The following is a 17,000-nucleotide window of genomic DNA, read 5'->3' on the forward strand; positions in this document are numbered from 1 at the left end:
GTTCTCAGCCCTGAGCTGGCATGTCTGAAGATTGACATAGGCCCCGCTGTTTGTAGATTTTTTTTTTTAGGAAAGAGAAAAATGTGGCCATCAAAAATCGTTGCAAAAGGTTAAGCCGTAGCAGTGTTCAGTGCAATCTGAGAATTTTAATTGTACGTTTGCAGAGAATTTAAGCTCCACTGTGGGAAACGTGTCCCAGTACACTCTATAACCCAAAATCTAGCTAAACTTCAGTTGCAGGGTGTTTGAAATTCATCCCATTAACAGACCTATTTGGGTGTAATGACATCCAAGAAGCATATTGGAAAGTTGTTCTAAACTGGTTCCTTTTCAACTGTGTAATTAAACAAGCTGTTCATTAAGAAGTGGCACTAACGAAGCTTGGTTTCGTTGGGATTTGTAGTCTCTGTCCCTTGCATACTTCCCTATAATAATCTGATCTGTGCTGGATGATTTCCCGTGCTCTGCCCGGCTCAGTCCCTGCTGCTCCCTTGCATGCTCCCGTGCATGCTCCCGTGCAAACAGGCAGCGGAAGGTGCCGGCCGCTCCCAGCCACCCTCCGGGGAAACGAATCTGCCTCTTGTCCCACGCTGCAGGGCAGCTGCTGTGCAGCTTGAGGTCTCAAGGTCTCTGCTCCTCTCAGTTATTGGAAACGGGGCTCAGAAGGTGTGCGAGGAGGGACCGAGAGCCTTGCGAATGGACACGCAGGGTGATGGTTTCTTTAGCAGGCACGGTGAAAGCTTGCTTATTCGTAGGTATGCCCAGTTACGCTGTGGGCTCTGTGGGAAGAGCCTTCCCTTCTCTCTCTGTGCTAAACTGAGAGCGCTTTGCTCCCCGAGAGCCAGGCAAAGCCAACCTCCTCCTGCTGCCCCAGGCAGCCAGCAGACAGGTGAAGGTGCCAGTTTTATGGCAGGGACACGTTCCCAGACTGAGCGCTGCGTAATTTCTCACATCCTCTGAGCCCTCTCGTCTCGGCGTCCCGAGGTTCCCATGGAAGCCAAGGGCAGTTTGTCATTGACTCCACAACAAACAAACCTTAGTCCGTGGGCTCAACGCGCCAGGTTATGCTGTCACTTGAAGTAACCAAGATGTATGTTCAAAAAAGCTGCCCTGCATTAAAGAATCAGAAATGTAGCAGCGTTAGCACCCTAACTTCTCTTTCTGGATTCATGCATAGGATAAACCCATCCCTAGGTCTTACTCCTGGGAAACCGGTACTCAGTTTCTTCCTCCATTTCCTTAAAACTTTTCTTTCATCACAACCTTGGGCAAGTCAATGATTTTTGCTTTGTTTTCCCAAGTGTAAGCAAGACAGGGAGCACTTCCCCGCTTTGAAGGGTGCTGTGGAGGGGGTACAGGAGGGCTGCAGAGGTACACGGGTGGTGCGGTAACAGGAACCCACCGGGGATGTTGCGTGAGCAAGTGGTCCTGCACACAAGTGATCACAAGATCTCACCTAAAGATGGAATAAAAGAGCTTTGAGTCATGAACGCTTTGCAAGTGCAGACCTTTGGAGTTTCTTTGTCAGGCGAAGCGATATTATTTTAAGGGAAGGAGAATGTTTTCCTAGGGACAGGTTATGCTCCTTAAGAAACACTTCAGATATTATTGCTTTACACAGATTCCTGGTCAGGGAAAAACAGAGTTTAAAACCAGCCAGAACTGTTAAAATTTATGGTATCAAAATATATTCTGTCAAAATATTTATACCATAAACTAGCATCGTTAACTGTCCCCTCATACTGCTCTTGGGAAAGGAGGGAGAGGAATCTGAGATGTCTGATGTGTAAATTCCTCCATTTATCGCTGGTTTATTGCCTGGCATAGCAACAAAAAGTGGCTTTAGAGTTTGAATGAATATAGATCTGAAGGAATTCCTGTTGTTGAACAGTGCTTCTGTGGGCTAAAGGGGTGTTTTCTAAGTGACATATTTCCAGAGGCACCTACACACATACTTACCGTCCCAACCCACATGCCGGCACATGTTATTAGCCTACAATTACTCTTCAGGAGTTGAGCAAGCAGAGTCTGCTCCCATCGAGTTGTGTGGCAGCAGAAAGGGACCTGGGGGTTTTGTGTGTGAAAATATGAGGCTGAGATATGTATGCACCGAGACCCTGATGCTCTCATCTTCATGGCTTTGCCTTGCCTTTGATGTGCAGCTGTGCAAAGTTTGTGTAAAGAGGGATACAGATCCTCGATACCAGCTTCCAGCGCACCCCTGTGAAATCTCCTCTCCGCCTTTTTTGTCCTACACCATTTAATTAGAAGGTCCTGGGGCTATGCCCATTATTTTAGAGGCCTCCACAGTGGGACGCTTGTCTGTCCAATGTGAATGGAGTTGCACTGATGGAGGGACAGGCACCCTGCACCCTGCACCCTTCCTGGGGGCTGCAACAGGTCTGCAACAGAGGGACCACTGATCTTTGATTCCCACCACCATCCACTCCCCCCCCCAGCATCAGCGATGAACTCTTTGCTACCAGATCACTCTAGGGAAAGCAAACAGTACCGCAGCCTATCATAAAAATGAATTGTTCTGCTTCCTGGAATTATTACTTTCCATCTTATCACTTATCTATTAATTACCAGTGCTTTGGGATGGGAAGCAGCAGATAGGCAGGAGTGCATTACACACATGATATAAGACGCAGGGTTACGGTGTCACCTTCTTTTATTATTTCACAGAAGTTTGTGTCTAATGTAGCGATTGTTAATATTTGCATTCGTTTGACTGTGAATGCCTGGAAAAAAAGGCATCTCTGAGTTTATTTATCTTGGCAAAGGCAGTCCGATACATACAATGCATCTTTAGTTTTTGTAACATGTTGAAAAACAGCCTGGAAACGGTGATGTCTGGAGACCGTGGTGAAGCACTTCCCCGGGTAAGAGCCCCCAGCGGGGAGTGGGTGTTGCACCGGGCCCTATTTCCAACGGAGGTGCTGGAGCGGGGTCCTGGACTGCATTCCCAAGCCTCTGCCAACTCCAGCTCACGAGATTCCCTTAAAAATCCAGCAAATGCATATTCTTTTAAACCATAACAAGGGAGTTCTTTTTCTCTGCCTTCTCCCTTTTGCATTATTGGGGTTCTTGGGTTTTATGCTTTTCTCTGTAACCGTGAAGGCTAGAAAATGACTTCTGAAAAAAATGAAAATCGAGATTCTGGTATATTCACAGGTCTCCCAGGACCAAAGCCTTACAAAAACCATCAACTATGAGGATACGTTTGTAAGAGTTGGCAATGGCAAGGTTTTTATGTCCAAGTGTTTGTGCAAGTGAAAGCCCAGATTTTCATTTGTCTGAAAATTATATGGTGTGATAAGGAAACAAAGTGCATGAAAAATATGGCCAAGAAAAAGCAGCCTGCAGTTTCAGAGATGGGGTGAAGGCCCTGTAAAAATGTGTTCCATTAAGTAAATGAAACGACGGTCTTCCATGTAATGCAGGGGGTGATTCAGCCCTTTCTATTTTCTGGGACTTAAGCACGTGAGGAGACACCTTTTCTAGCATGGGGATGTACAGTGAGGGTGTGCAAGAGGTACCTGTTAAAGTAAAATAAAACTTCTCTAAATATCTCCGATCAGTGCCTGCACAAGTGGGTGATCTGGGCAAGTTCGTCCCTGTTATTAAATGAAAGAAGGAAAAAAAAAATCTGCTGTTTCTTTAAAGGGCAGATGAAATCCTGTGGATTTTAAGGGATTATTGGGCATTTAGGGCTGCAATCCCGCAGCCGCCGGGGCTGCGCAGGGACCGTGCCGGCAGAGCCACCGCGCCGCAGCACTGCTGTGTTCCTGCGGGTCGGAGCAAGCCTGTAGCTCATCAGAGGTGACAGCAGCGACTACGTGTCTTACCAGAAAATGCCATCGCTGGAGTGATTAACCACAGAAATACTTGGAGACAGGCTTTTTGTCAAAGGACAAAGGTAGTTCCAGCGCTGGGGAGAGACAACTCATAAATAGAGCTGATGGAAAAACGTACTGATCGTTGCTCTCCGGGCTGCAGGCCAAGAGGCGGTGGGCCTGGCTCTCTGCTATCTTGTTTGACCATTTACACCAGTCCTGTGGGGATAAATGAAGCCACTGAGGTTTGATAGTGTGCTGCAAACATTTTGTTCTTATTTTGCAACGTGTCAGCCTTTAAAGACACCAGTGTGTGGAGTGCGGGGCGGTAGAAATACATCCTCACGACACGCAGAGCCATGGTTCCCAAACGGCAGCCGCCAATGACCCCGGAGGCCATGGGAAGGAGCCTGCAGCTCGTCTGCAAACTGCTGTCAACCATGCAAGTTACCTCTCCACCCCACTGCTCTCCTTTAGGGGCTGGCCGGGGCGTGCGGTGGTCTGCAAGAGGCTCCCGATGCTCCACAGCACGGGAGGTTGGGGAGCCATCAGGCAAAGCATCGGGCAGGGGGTTTGGGAACCACTGGGAAGAAATTGTTCCCTTGGGGTGGCAGCGTCCGTGCCGTGAATAGCCCCCAGTGCAAGACTGGGCAAGGGAGATGTTCGGAGGAGTCTCTTCCAGCTCTGCCTCTCCTTTTATAGCACGCTTATTCACCCTGTGGGCATCTCCTTCGCGCTGTGATGGCCCTGCCTGCTCCTTTACAATTAGGATAAGCCTGGGACACTCTAGGGACAAACCTAGGGATGAGCCTAGGATAAGCCTTTGCTATGACAGCGCATGAAGATGGGGGCTCACCAAGCTGCTGCCTGCAGCGCCCGTGCCAGCCCCTGCCTTCGCACCGTGCTCCCATCGCTCCATCTCCTCTGACAGCAGGAAAGGAAATCCTGATGTTTGCTGAGACAGGAGTCCAAGGCAGGCTCCAAAACCCAACTTAGCAGCTCGCACTAAGCCTGGCTCTACACATTGCCAGGCGAGACAGTCACCCAAATACAACCGTCTGCTGGCAATCATCGCTGCCAGATCCCAGAGCCCCTTTGCAGAGGTGTGAGGGAGCAGGTTTGGCTGGCATGGGGGAAAGGAGAGGCGTGCCGGGATTTCGCTGTTACTGATATGCAAGGCCAAACTCTTTTTTTTTTTTTTCCCCCCTCAAAAATGTATATAATGGTTTACGCAGACAGAGTTTGAATGTCCTCAGGCAGCAGATGTGTCAGGAGTTAGTGATCGCTTGTTACTTTCTGGCACCGTAACAGGAGCGGTGCCAAAGCTTTGGTTGTGAAATCTAAACCCACGTGAGCCAAGTGTCACCGACGTGGGAAAGAGGTCAGGTTCAGGAAACCTGCAGAGCACGGGGGCTCGAACCTGAGGACGTCTCGGCCAGCCCCAAGCCGTTCAAGACTAGGTTTCAACTTGCCCACGTTTCCGAACCATTTCTGCTTTCAGTGATTGATATAAGCCTGGGTTTTTTTTCAGCTGAGACTACGCCTAGGCTTTAAGAGGAACCGTAAAAAATGTCAAGCATGTGTAAAACAGGGGATCCCAGAGAAGTTGTCTCGGATAACAGGAGCACTCTAGGCAGCAGATAAACCGACCTCGCGGAGCATGGCTTAGGGCCGTGCTGGGGGTGCAGCATCACCTCGCTGGGACCACGTGCAGGACCCAACCCTCAGAGGCAACCTGCTAGGACCCCCCCAAAATGTGTGGGCAGGTTCCTTTCAGGGTGGACGCAGGTTGTAAGAGGCTTCTCCCGCAACGAGGACGTTTATCCCTCTGTGCTTATGGGATGTTGGTGTTAAGAGGAAAACAAATCTCCCTGAAAAGCTCTAGTTGTGGGCTGAGCTCCCATTTTTCTTATGAAGAGGCTTAGTGGTACCAAGACAGCCCTTTGCAGGCTGATATCTTTTCTGAAAGGATGTTCCAGCATAGATAAGAGTGTTTCCAAAGCTATTTGTGTCCCAGCCAAAGGGCCCTGGAATGGGAGCAGACCTGCATTTTATCTCCCAGTGGGAAACGAATAAAATTAGTTTCCTGGAGGGACAGGGTGAGACTGGATGTTTAATAGCCCAACCCTCTGAGTTACAGATCAAGCTAGCTGAAAGTTGGACTTCACCGGCCAGGCTTTGTGTTCCCCCTCTCCTAAACTGTCCCAAAGATGAATCAATAAGGAACGTTTCAAATACAGTTGAGATAAGCAGAGATCACAGATCAAGGTTTGAACAGCTCAGTGCGGTGCTGAGGTGCAGCAGGTGTGAACTAAGTCAATGTAATACAAAAAATCCTCTGGAGACTCACCCAGGTTTTTCCCTGGATTAAAATCAGATTTTTACGGAGGATTCGTCTCCTTTTTCTGTTATTATTTTCCCTTCTCAGCACAAGAGGAATTGGGAAACCGTGTGGCAGTACAAGACACTGGCAGGGTTTCTAGCTCGCCTGCAGAAGGAGAGGGGTGCAGGAGGAGCAAAAGCCTTTATATAAAAGTAGGATGAACCAACCGACCTCCAAAGGAAAACTTTTATTTTCAGAAGCGCTGAAGGCAATTGTGTGCCCAGATCTCCGGTCGGGGGGATTTGAGCATCTGATTCCAGCTCAGAGAGCTGAGTCATGTGAAGGCTGCAAATCTGATTCTCCGCCTGTGACCAGCCCTCTAGGCTTCAGTGGCTGGCAGGATTTGGCCTTATCCAGTCATCCAAAATACTTCTGCTTGTCTCAAGCGAAATCTAATTTGGCACTTTTTTGAGATTTGGCCATCATTAATTATGCCTGCAATTAATGGCATAATGTAGGCTGCGAGAGCTGATGAACTTGAGTCTGCTGCAGAGTCAGGGCTTGGCTTTGAAAAATGTTTTGAGATGCCGTTCTTACGGAAGATGTTTTACCGGGCTCTTTATTTAGGACAAGTCCTAATGGGCATTTGGCTCAAGAAAGAACTAATAGTTATACAGGCTATTTAAACACGACCTGAGACATTATGGGTTGGCAATGTGTGTTAAACAAAACTATATACTTCTGCAAAATTGAAATGAAATTTAATCACGCAGCCAAACCAGTGCACCGAGAAGCAGTGAAACATCAAGCTAGCAGAAAGCTGGTAGCAGTTGTTTGCTGTCCTGTTATTAACTCTGATTTGTTACTTTAAAAAGCTGCCTCTTTCTTACTTACTTGATTTTTCTAGTGTGATCTTACAAAGCATAGCCCTCCTACTCCTCTTGGAAAAGCAGGAAAGCATATTAAGAGCACTGATAAAAGGTAAACAAACCAGGAGACACAAAGTTTCTTGATATGCTCTAATTGAGCTAGTTTCCTTACTTCGGCTTTGAAAAGGAACAGCCATAAGGCATTCTTGAGAGAGCCAAGTGAACTGTTGTTATCTCAAAAAGGTCTCCTTAATGTCTCGCTCGTGGGGGCTCCAAGTCTGCTCCGGCCATTGCCTGGAAGTCTAAGAAAAGAAGTCTACTGGCCTCTGTGATAAAGCACCCATTTTTAGGCCTTGGGAAGGATGGCGTTGTTGACAGTTCATTCCTGTGAAAATTCAGTGCGGTCCAGTCTCCTGATTGTAAATGGAAGGAATATATGGCAGCACTAATGCAAAAGGTATGTGATTAGATAGTCCCGTCTGCTATCTGCCCCAGCTTTCAGCTGATAGGCAGCTCTCGCTGGTGCTAAATGGGAGCCATCAGAGTTGCCAGACTGACGCCAGGCCCTTCATCAACTGCCTCGCAGATAAGGGGAGAAGGCTGCAATCTTCACGTAACACAGTGTTTCCCCAGTGGGTGAACTTGAGTATTCCTGGCTGCATCTTTCACAGACATCTTGCGGAGCCAGTGAGGGGATAATATATAGTTTCATACTGTAAGGAGTCCAAAAGTTCAGTGTAAGAGATCCTGTTGCAGCCACACACGGCTCACGGTTATCTGCCCGGGCTTTAACCTTCTCTTGAACAAGGCTAGATACGATGCCAGCAGAAGAAGACATACCCCTTTGGACGGTGCCGGGGCTCCAGGCTGAGCTGCCCCGCATTCCTCAGCCGGCGGGAGCCTGCCCGGCCGCAGCACACCCTGCACGATAACTCGCCTCGAACCCCGTGCTCGCGGTAGGGGCAAAAATAGAAAAAAAAGATCTGCTGTAAAGGATCCACTTAGGCTCCCTGGGGTTGCTCCGAGAAAGCGTTGACAGGGTCCCCATCGGCAAACCGGTGCTGGCTCTGCCCTTGCAGGTAAGCAGCCTCCAGTTACTAAAGGTCTGAGCCCTGGAAGGCCCCTGCAGGGCAGAGTGAAGATGGCTTCAGCACGTACATGATGAGGTCTCCAGGTTGCACGTTGCTCCAGTCTGTTCTCTGAACTCTGTGTATCAGTATATGGTTGGAGTGGTAGAGTTTCTTGCTTACCTGAGACTTTGTGTGGCAGTGGTAAGGTTTGGTCCACAAACTTGTGGTGCAGACCCAAAGACATGCTCTTCTATGGGCCTCCCCCTCACATAATATCCCAGTCTTTGGAGATGCAAGCCAGCAAAATCAGCTATCTCAACCTGTGTGACCACTTCTGGTTTCTGCTACTGCTTGGGAGCTGGAATAAGGGTCACAGCCTGTCTCTGCCCTTTACCTGGGGCATGGAGCAAGTGGAGGTGGACACTCCTGGTGCCACAGCTGTCTCGGCAGATTTCCAGGGATGTAGGTAGGCACAGCAAAGTTTCTTCCACCATTAGCTTCACTGCATGCAGACAGCTCTGGTGAATAATCCTTCTAAAGGCTTTCCCATGTGGCCATTAGGACTTAGTACATGAAGACCTTCATAAAACCTGTAAATCCTCGACAATTAAATGTATTGCAATTAGGATCTCAGGTACACTAGTTCCCGTTAGTCTAGAAAATGATTTGAAGGCACCCATATGTTACACCCTCCAATGGCAGCTGTTTCTAGGAATGTGTTGGAAGCACTAGGTAGACCTGAAAGCTACACAGACTATTGCATTTCCTCCTTAAGCCTTATCTTTTTCTACACCCTAGAAAAATCTTAGACCTTATTCATTCATTAAAACAGAAGGGAACTTTCCTCTAATCTTTTCCTGGTGACTCATACGCTCTGTCAGAGCTGCCATCGGAGGCATGACCAGAGCGTGTGTACGTTGACCCAAGTTTTCTCTGGTCTTTTCAGCTTGGGTGCCCCGAACAATGTTTTCATGGCAGAGTGGATTTCCATGCTGGCTACCTGGCCATGGGCGTGCCAAGCAGTGGGGTAATGCTTGCAGCCGGTCCTGGGGCTAGAATATGAGTTACTTAGGTTTGAAGCAAGCATGTGCATGCCTCCCTTTGGTACAAATCATCTCTTGATCAGAAGGCAGCCATCCCCATGGCCAAACGTGGTGTGACACAGCCAGCTGGGCAGCTCGCAAGGGATGGTGAGCACAGTGGCGTGCTTGATCAGAGCTATGTGTGGGCTCATGTTAGTCATTGTTTGCAAGTATTTGAGTGATGGCCAGGACTGATATAGAATCATAGAATCACAGAATTGTTTAGGTTGGAAAAAACCTTTAAGATCATTAAGTCCAACCGTTAACCTAGCGCTGCCAAGTCCACCACTACACCATGTCCCTAAGCACCACATCTACACGGCTTTTAAACACCTCCAGGGATGGTGACTCAACCACTGCCCTGGGCAGCCTGTTCCAATGCTTGATAACCCTTTCGGTGAAGAAATTTTTCCTAATATCCAATCTAAACCTCCCCTGGCGCAACTTGAGGCCATTTCTTCTCGTTCTATCGCTTGTTACTTGGGAGAAGAGACCGACCCCCACCTCTCTACACACTCCTTTCAGGCAGTTGTAGAGAGTGATGAGGTCTTCCCTCAGCCTCCTTTTCTCCAGGCTGAACAACCCCAGGTCCCTCAGCCGCTCCTCATCAGACCTCTACTCTAGACCCTCCACCATATCAATGTCTACAGAGCCTTGAACATTCATAACTGTCGGCACAGAAGAGCCTCCTACTGAAAATCCTTAACCTTAAATCCCTGAATCCAGGAGTCAGGCCTTTATTGGCAGCTGTTTGCTGCAGGCACCCAGGGCACGGCTGCGAGCGATTCCCCATCGGGCTGCTGGGAGGTCCCGCTGCAAGCCCAGCCTCTCGGCTGGAAGTTCAGACAAGCCACGCAGTTGGACATGCGAGTAGTAGATGTGAAACTCAGTTTAACTGAACAGATCTGCAAACGGGAAGAAAAATAGGGGTGACATTTGCAGCAAACATTGCACTTGGTAAATATCATGCCTCGGCTCATTGCACTGCATTTATTTGGTGCTTGTTTTGTTCTTCTCTTGCTATGTACTTTTCTTCCTCTGTCTCTTCTTAAAACTGTCTTGTACTTGTTTTTATTGTATTTTCCATGGAGTAACAGTACGCCAGTAATTTTGCAGCGAGATAACTGTCAGATTTCACATTAAGTTTGTTCCTGATTTCTTTTAGCTTGCCAATTTAACAAGCCACGTGAATAGCTTGTGCAGAATAGCTATGTGAATAGGTAGCAGGTGCGATGCATTGCTTCATATAAAAAAGAAACGAGCATCATTTTGGGGGGCTGATGGATAGGACTAGCTCTAACGTCCAATGCATGGCTGTCTGGGTCTGGTGCATCACCTCCTCCAGCCAGAGGAGAAGAGCCAAAAGAGTGCCCAGGAAGGAAAAAGAAATAAAAATGCACTTCTTGCGTGCCTGCTGGGAGCCTGTATTTCTGCAGGTATTAGGCCAGGTTTTAGAAGCAACTTTAGAATTTCAACTTTCATTTTCACACCTGAAAGAAGCAGGGTGACACATGCTTACCAGAGAAGGCTGTCCCATCGGACCTATATGTTATGGACATCCTGTCCGATGCTGATGCAGTGGAGTGTGGACCATTCATTTCTGGGAGCAAATTTGAAACAAGTTTAAACATGCAGACCACTGTTTATTTCAGTGAATCATGCATGCTTAGGACCTGATCCTGCTAGCTCCAGAACATCTCCTGGGAGATCTTGAGAGCTCTCACTGATAATGCAATTATCCCTTTTCAATTGGAAGACTAAGGCAGCAGCTCTGTTGCTTGGAGAATTGCAAGAGAGCACTCAGTGGTCTGGGTTCTGCTTATGAAAACCCATTAGGGGCTCGCTTACCCCGTTAATTGCCCAAGTAGCGTCTCGCAACGTGCATAGATGTGCACAAACAAGTGGTTACATGAACAACAGATGCAGTTAAACACATACATAGGTGCACAGCCATGGGTTGTTTCTGCTTGTTTGCTTGCCACTTATATCACAGGAAGAGTTTAAGGAGCTGACTGCAAGACCATCACCATTTGCGGCAGCAGAACCCATCCACGTGGGAGGTGACCACCGCCACGGCGTTACATTTTCTCCCATCACGTTGTCTGTTTCCAGCCTGGTGGAAAGCTCAGAGCTACCAGTGGCAGGACTCTCAGGGATTTCGATGGGTTCTGAATCCAGCCCTGATTTACTGTAAACCATTCATCCCCTTTTTCTTTTTATTCAGACAGAGCAGATCTTGGTGCTAACCACTGGGCAAGATCTGATAAACCCAGCATGAGCAGGGTCCCTTATGAAGCGAATGAAGTGCATATCTGTATTCAGGAGGTTTTATCTCTTTCTTTCACCGTACCTCCTGTTAGTCGCTTGGCAACTAGAATAATATTATTGCACACACACATGTTATATTAGGTATTACCTGCAGTTAGAATTTATTTATAATTTTCATTTAGCAGATTCAAACCCTGCCATTTTGAATACTGCACTAGCTGCCGTACGGAGCAGCTGCCAAAAAGGAGGTAGTTCACAGCGTTAAAGGAATGAGTCACATTCTTACACACTCGACAGGATTAGACATTTCACTCCTTAATGCTTAAATGGAAGGTCATTAAAACAACCCTGTGGTTTGGGGAGGATAGCAATTCCATAATATGCTTATTTTGGTGGAAAGTGAAAAGCTTGGTTTGAATCTAAATTGGTTCACACTGTATCATCACAGAGCAGAGCAGCACTGGCTCTGTTTTGTATCGGAGGGTGCAGTCAGTCTTTGCTGACTCTGTTCTTGCTTCGTTGTGGCCAACCGTGTCTCAGAAAAGCGGGGACTTCACTGAGACTATTTATGATTTAGACTGTAGTCCTGGCAGGGTCCTCCTGGAGCTCAGAAGCTGGTGGTGCCACAGGCAGGCACACGAGAGCCCCTGCTCCAGCAGCACACAGTCCAGGGGTCGGACGAAACAAGGGATATGGGAAGCACTGGGGCGAGGTCAAGGCTTGAGGGAGACTGTTATGGTTTATGTAGGGTCAGTGGTCACCACCTTTTCCAGAGAGAGGTTTTAGAAAGCCATCGGTACTCCTCCACACCTCTGAAGGTAGAGCGGTTTTTTGTTTATTATGATAATAAAAATAGTTTGCTCCATGAGCAGCAGAGATAATGAAGCTTTGGTTTCCTCCATATTTTTGCCTTGTGATTGGATTTCTGGTAACAAAGAAAGTGCAGGCTCCAATTCAAGCTTTTTCTGGCGTAGTATTTCCATCCTGCCAGTGGATTCTTTGGTGTCGCATCTTCTGAGCTCATAGTTTGGTCTTTCCCCAGCAGCAGTGCTCAGAGGCTGTCCTCCTCCCGGCTGCAACGTTCATGGAGCCCATTACATGTGGTACAGCTGAGCCTGCCACGCTGCCGTTAAATTAGATGGCGACTGACCCATGACTTTAAAAGTCCCTGCCATGGTTGTGGGGAACATGTGCACGTAGGCACACATCCACTGAGAACGACTACGTAAGCTTTTGTTTTCTTAGAAGACCAGGTTAAAACATGGGAAGTGTTGTATATTGGATAAGGCCATGTAAAGTATTATCTCCTGGTCTCCCAAACTGAGCCCGGAGAAGGGCTTGGGAGGAGGCAGGAGCAGCAGCAGTGGGGCTGGCTGACCCAGCAGCTGAGCAGGACATGGACAGCATGTGCTGAAAGCAGAGCCGCTTAGGGCTGGGTGCTGTTACAGGGTACAAAGCATCTGCAGTAGTTTGAGGCAAAGCACCGTGAAAATCGTTTTCACAGCTAAACATCCCCATATATCTGAAATACGTCAGTCTGTGTCTCTATCACGGATGCCGACTGTTGCTTCAGTCTGATGGAGCTATGAGCAATTCATAAAACCAAACACCTTTCACCTTCTAATGGAGTGGTTGAAGCTGAGGGATAGATGATGAAACGTGTTTCTCTTTAATCTGCCTGGATTAGGTATGTTTCATTGCTCACTGGGAAGAAACTTCAACAGGATAAGTGATGTTAACAGCAACTAATCTGATGGTGCCAAAGCAAGTTCCTACAGATCAGTCACATGAACCTGGTGGAAGAGGCAAAGCCTTGCTCTGCGGTGAGCAAGGGGAACGCTTTCCCAGTCTGTCAGCTGAAGTACATGAACAGTATGTTCTGAAGGCCAAGGGCAAGTACAAATGATCATGGTGAAGGTACCAGCCCTCATCTGTGGGCAAACAATGATTTCATTTGAGAATCGGGAAGAAAATAGAGATGACCTACCACAGTGTCGGCTGGAGGGGGGTTAACGCCAAGGAGAGGCAGTTATTATACCGAAATGAAGCTGCTATGCTTTCTTGATGGTCGAGATACTAGCAGAAAGTGAAACCTGTAGTTATTAGGGGATTTTGAATGAAAGACATGTGTTGTTTTAAAAATTACTGATTTTTAGGCTCAGGTCTATTTTGGGAGGTGGGGAGGGGGGCACGTGCTGTTTTATGGTTTGTGAGTGCTTGGAGTTGAACACTTGGCTTGCGCCGTTTCTTGTTTCACCAAGATGTCTATTAATTTTATAAGTTTTAAAAAGGGAAAGGACTAAACCCCTCTGTTCTTTCAGAGATCCATACCAGAATGGCACGTGTACTCACGTGTTCAGCCTTTTCTCTTGGTCTTAAAACTGTGTGTTGTTTTTGCATGCATCCCATTCCAAAATTGGTGCTAGATTCTGGGTTTGGCTTCTCTAGCACAGATCCAGAGCAACTCCGTTGGCTTCAGGTATCACTTGGAGCAAGATCTGGCACGCAGTCTTCTTCCTTTTCTGTTTCCTTGGGAGCTGTGGTCCTGTCTGTAGGTTGGATGTTGTACTTGCCTTCATATAGTCTCAATATCATCTCACCCACTACCACAGTAGCTCTCAGCCCCTTCCTGTGATCGCTGTATGTCGCCTGCTGCTGGACACCCTTGGTCATATCAGAAGTGGCTTCAGCCTGAGAGTCTGATCCTGTGCCTGGAGTAAGACTTAAAGGTGAACGGGCAGCACAGGGTACAACTGTGCTTTCATCCACATTGGCTGCTTGAATTGGACCTTAGACTCCCAAATAACTGAACTGTTTGTCTCTTTAAAACCTAAAGCTTATGTTCTGCAGAACCTGATGGGGCCAGCAGAGAAAATGTTGATACCAAAGGACTGTCTCAACCTCCTGCCGAGACTCCTGACTTCCAGCTCTGTGCCTTAACCACAGGGCCACCCCTTGTCCCCTTTGATATGACCATTTATTTGTAGACCAAAAGCAAGCTGATGAAAGCCACCAAACAGCATCCAACTTAGAGAAAGCATCTGCTGTGCATACAGACCTCCATTCAACCAAGCGCCCGGACGGGCAGACTGGACTGTTGTGTGAAACAGCTCCTCTGTGCCACCGCAGAGGTGGTGGTGTTTCAGCGGTGGATAATCACTACATGTGCTTTGGAAGGCTCTCGGGGATGAAAAGCCTCTATGCAATTGTAGATTTTTTTTCCCCCTCTAAGGCCAGCATTTGGCTTGGACTATCCAAAGCAGTTAAGTTTATTAATAGTCTGTTTCTGGAGCTGAAGTGACTCCATAGAGGGGAGTTATTCCGTGCAAAACAAAACAGGAAAAGAAAACAATGTCCAACTCCTCCGTTCTGGAGGGGTGCTCAGAAAGCAGCATTGTTCCACCTTCTCACGTGAAGCAGAGGAGACCTGAGACAGAGCAGCCATTGCAGGAGGAGTGCGATGTGGTCCAGCACAGAGACGCTCTGCGGCGGGAGGGACATAGAGAGAGCATTCAGGAATGAAATGTGACTGCCTCTTTTGAAAATGAGTCTGTTCCTGGCCAAGTCACTGGCTTAAGCATTCACCAAGAGAATCAAAGGGGGGAACTTCACAGGCAGCAGCACAGTCTGTTATTTGATGGGATCCAAGTGCTCGTACCCTTGGAAGGCAGCAGGATACGTGAATTCCCATCATCGTTCACAAGGTGTATGCTGGACGGTGAGACTCGCTCCGTCTACAAAAGTGCAGTGCAGTTTTTAAGCGTCTCTTAAACCTGAGGTTTTGTGTGGTTCCCCTCTTTGGGAACCAGTTCACTCTTTTTTCAGCCCTCTGCCATTGGTTTCCGTCCATAAGCAGCACCTTACACACAGCTAGCGGCCGGGTGCTTGCAGACCCAGGGAGAAAGTGCATCAGGACAGCAGAGGAGAAACAGAAGGCTCAGGTGAAGACAACAGTTGAGGCACAGGCAGAGAGACGGCTGTTTTTCCAGGGGCTGCGAAGATTAAAGGAAGCCTCTTGGCTCAAGGGAGCCCCGGAGGATGATGTTGTTTCTTTTTGCAACTGATGTTGTGTTTTTTTGATTATGACTTCCAAGTCTTCTTCCCATCCTGGCTAATAAAGCTATGTGGGCTGAAAAGGACACGGAGAGAGAGAGTAGGTTTGCTCCAGCTCTCCGTAGTAAGCAACCTGGTGTTGTGAAACACTGGAGACAGTTGTTCGTTAGAAAAATAAAGCGTGGAACTTTTCCCATGGCAGGGACCTCTCCCTAGAAATGTTCTTCATCATGAAAAACCCAACATCATCCGGCTCCTGCCTTTCCCCTCCCCTGACTAAATATAAAATATTCTTCACATGCCTCGTTCCACTGGGATTCTGCAGTGGTTTGAGCATTGCTGGCTTTTTTCACTGCCATATTTCAACATATGCCCCTTATGACAGACAGCAATGTGCCTTTCATCAGTTTTAGCTCTTGGGTTGATTTTGCCTACGGAGGAAGAATAAGCCGTAAACATCCCTCGGACAGGAGCGCTGAAGCCTGAGACGACTTTTGGGAATTACAGGCTTACAAAATGGCATGAATTTTAGGGACAGTGCAAGGTATCCACTTAACGACAACTTCAAGTTCCAGCAGTTCCAGTAAGGAAGTGTTATAACAACATTAAATCTGGGATAAAAATGGATTATTGGCAGTTGCGAAGTTTTGGGGAAAAGGTTTGTTCTCGTTCTGAATAAAACAAATGGTTTACAATTTTTCTGGGAAATGAGGATGTGAACAAAAATGTTGGTTTGGTTGAATGCATGACTGGATTTGCTCTCAAAACTTTGTAGCATTTTAAAAATAGAATGCAATGTCATTTAGAAATGGAGATGATTTCAACTCAAAGTGTCAAAATGCTTCATTTTGAAGTGCTTTCAATTTTCTTCTAATAGTAATTCAGCATCCATACTATAAGGCAGTGACCAAGCTTGGGCTGGCACATGTCTGAGACGGCTAATTTTGGATCTTTAACTTGAAATCACTCATCTGGGTGGAGGAGCGCATGACCCATCACCAGCGACATCTGAGGGAGGGCGAGCTGGCGCAGGGCACCAGGTAGGCTGCGAGGCAAATTAACTCATTATACCACAGGCTTGCCAGCTTATTCTGCTCCCTTTGAACACCACAAAATTCCTACTTGTTAGTCACTATTTATACAGTTGCACACAGATTCTTTCTTAAGCATTCACATATTTTATGAAGTTAGAAAAGACTTTTAAGATGCAAAAACCCTGATGTTTTTAATGAGTTTAACAATAAACAGGCAGAGACTAAAGTGTGCATAGTCCTTGGGTCAAACCCACACTGAATTTCCACTGGCCTCAGCACAGAGTAGCTTCAAGCCCACGCTTTCACTTCCAAATCATGCTGGGCTGGTGAAAACAGAGTTTTCACTGACGCTTCACACATAAATGAAGAATTTTGGAGTACTGGGGGTCACTCAGAGCTTGCTAATGGCTCATCGGCGTGTGCTGGACGCTGCTTTGGTTTATTTTATGCAGAGGAACTCTT

The 17,000-nt window shown here is 47.3% G+C and overlaps 1 long non-coding RNA gene across 5 annotated transcripts in view; it reads left to right on the plus strand.

Annotated features, from left to right (window-relative positions):
* LOC142411842 (uncharacterized) overlaps positions 1-17,000 on the plus strand; it is a 146,353-nt gene that overhangs the window by 116,168 nt on the left and 13,185 nt on the right. For 2 of the 5 annotated variants that reach the window (XR_012776304.1, XR_012776306.1), the window contains exons 1-3: positions 9,982-10,140; positions 13,139-13,312; positions 16,382-16,544. This is a non-coding gene — a long non-coding RNA (uncharacterized LOC142411842). Of the gene's footprint in view, positions 1-9,981; positions 10,141-13,138; positions 13,313-15,576; positions 16,088-16,381; positions 16,545-17,000 lie in introns of those variants that run through there. The other 3 variants (XR_012776305.1, XR_012776308.1, XR_012776307.1) reach the window with 3 other exon arrangements.

Source organism: Mycteria americana, chromosome 6 (assembly GCF_035582795.1).
Source record: "Mycteria americana isolate JAX WOST 10 ecotype Jacksonville Zoo and Gardens chromosome 6, USCA_MyAme_1.0, whole genome shotgun sequence".
In the NCBI taxonomy this organism is placed as follows: Eukaryota; Metazoa; Chordata; class Aves; order Ciconiiformes; family Ciconiidae; genus Mycteria; species Mycteria americana.